We start from the raw sequence: 3,100 nt of genomic DNA, 5'->3' as shown, positions 1-3,100 counted from the left end.
AAATACGTCACACCCTGAATACTGTAACACTTATACCCAAAACACTGGATATTTTCCCATATTCGTTACATTAAACCTGCAATAACTTTGTTTTTTCTGTACTTTATCGATCAAGTGTTGTATTTTTTTATTATAAGGATTGGATAATTATTTTTCCATTTATTTCTGCTATGTCAATTTGTATTAATCTTTATTATTTACATACGATTTTTAAGGTATCTTTAATAATGACATGAGCGAAAAAAAACCAAAAAAAAACGGAAAAAACACAAAAAACACGAACAAACACCAATAAGACTATAAAGAAAAAAACACGAAACAAAGAGTGAGAGATACAGGTGAGCGCCAGGTGAGTGTTATGGTGTTCAGGTAAATATTACTAATGAACCTGGCAGTGGTCAACAGCAGGTAATCCCTTGACAACATTTACCTGCGCTAACTGTTAACATCAGAAAGGTACAAATGGGGGTATTGTTTTTGCTTTTATTCTGTAAATTTTTGATGATGAGGAAGTGCAGATCTGAGGGCAGAGCTTAGTTGATTGGTAAACAGAATACAAGTTATATTTTAAAAAGGGTTATTTACCCTAACGTTTATTTCAAATTGTCTATGTACTCTCACAAAATTGCAATGGTACACACATATGTACACACACAAGCATAGAAAACAGGCATACAGAACACATTATATAACGCAACACACTACACCACCACCACCACCACACTACACCGCCACCACCAACACGACACTACCACACAATACACCACCACCACCACACACTACACCACCACCACCACACACTACAATTACTGACACCACCACACACTACACCACCACCACCACACACTACACCACCACCACCACGACACTACCACACACTACACCACCACCACCACACACTACACCACCACCACACACTACACCACCACCACACACTACACCACCACCACACACTACACTCAACCAAATAAAAAAATACCTAATTGCTTTAGAGACCAATTTCAACGATCCAAAGTGATTTAAAGTTTTTCTCCTAAATCGAAAATCTTCCAGAAACTACAACTTCTACAACAAATACAACACCTACAACAACTGCAAACAGCAAGAAACACATGAACAACAACAAATATAGCAAGAACAACAACAGCAACTACAAGCACAACAAATACAATAAAAACAAGAACTATAACAACAATCACAACCACAACAACAACAACAACAACTACAAGAACAGAAACTCACATAAAATCAAGACCCTTATAGTAACCAGACCATTAACACTAGATAAACAAACACAGTATTGCCACATTTCACAAAACACACCAGACACTGTACTAGGTGTAATTGCAGCCGACTGTACATTAACGTCTATTTAACCAATGAAAACCAAGAATAAACTCCCACTTTGCAATAATTGAACACAGCGTCAGGTGACACTTAAATTACAGGGTTCACTAAAAGCAAGATCAATAATAGAAGGAATAAAATAAAATTATTTGGTCGAGTTTGAATTTATTTCCAATGTGATGATATTTACAGCCTGTAGTCATGAACTTCTACACAGACTGACAGACGATTTATTCTTTCGTTCTTTCTCTCACCTTCCTTCTTTCTCACTTACTCTCATTCACTTTCTCCCATTCCCTCTTTCTTTCTTTCCATCATTCATTCATCCTCCCTCTCTCTCTCTCTCTCTCTCTCTCTCTCTCTCTCTCTCTCTCTCTCTCTGATCAACGAAGTTCATTAACTAAAAAAATTCAATCCCATTACGCTCCAATTACTTCCCTCAAAATGCAGTACGAAATGAACATAAGCCCAAACTATACACTCCAGGTCGTCATGGCAACACCTTATAGCTTCAGGTCGTCATGGCAACACCTTATAGCTTCAGGTCGTCATGGCAACACCTTATAGCTTCAGGTCGTCATGGCAACACCTTATAGCTTCAGGTCGTCATGGCAACACCTTATGGCTTCAGGTCGTCATGGTAACACCTTATGGCTTCAGGTCGTCATGGCAACACCTTTTTATAGCTTCGTGGTCGCCGGCGGCAACACCTTTTGGCGGTCAGGCCAGTCGCCGCGGCAAATAATTTTATGGCTTCAGGTCGTCAAGGCGGCAACACCTTATAGCTTCCAGGTCACACAAGTGGCAACACCTTATAGCTTCAGGTCGTCATGGCAACACCTTATAGCTTCAGGTCGCCGCGGCAAATACCTTTATAGTTTACAGGGCCGCCGCGGCAAATACCCCAGGCTTTGTGTCGCCGCGGTAAATACTCTGGCGGCTTCAGGTCGTCATGGCAACACCTTATAGCTTCAGGTCGTCATGGCAACACCTTATGGCTTCAGGACCTGACCTGACCTGAGTTATACCTTCACTTCATCATAAGACTAGAGTCATACCTTCACTACTTCATAAGACTCGAGTTATAACTTCACCATCCTTGTCATGAAGGTTTGTGGGGACTTATTGAATGGCGTGGCCCCAGGTGTTCCTGCTGATGGCGTCTCATTATACTGTGAGAGAGAGAGAGAGAGAGAGAGAGAGAGAGAGAGAGAGAGAGAGAGAGAGAGAGAGGACAGAAGCTAATCAATCTATTTATGGCGAAGTTAATTTTAGCGAGTGAATAAAGAGGAAAAGTTAACCCCCCCCCCCCACACCAAAATATCGTCTCGTCAACCACTGTCAATTCTAGTTTGGATCTGCTTATCTCCTGTTGCCCCTAAAATGAGTTTGTTTATTTATTTAAATGTAATTAAAACCGTCCTGTTAATTTACTTGGGTTATTTTAAATCATTCTGAAAACCAATAACATAGGGTAAACAAAAATATAAAAAATATATAGTTTTGGATACCGTCCGATATATAAATCAACAAATAATATATTACTTGAAAGTGAATCTACATTGTACAACATATATTTCATAGGTTTTAATATATATATATTTTTCAACCCTGCGGTAGACTTGGCTTCTGATGGACTAAAAAAAATATATACCAAAAAATTATGGTTTGTAAACAGTGTTATGTGGGATATTAGGCTACATGGCAACTCGGCTGATGGGTCATTTAATTGGTATTTTTTTCAGGTGTTTAC

The sequence above is a fragment of the Homarus americanus genome, unplaced genomic scaffold (assembly GCF_018991925.1).
Source record: "Homarus americanus isolate GMGI-L3 unplaced genomic scaffold, GMGI_Hamer_2.0 scaffold850, whole genome shotgun sequence".
In the NCBI taxonomy this organism is placed as follows: Eukaryota; Metazoa; Arthropoda; class Malacostraca; order Decapoda; family Nephropidae; genus Homarus; species Homarus americanus.
This window is presented reverse-complemented; position numbering follows the sequence as displayed.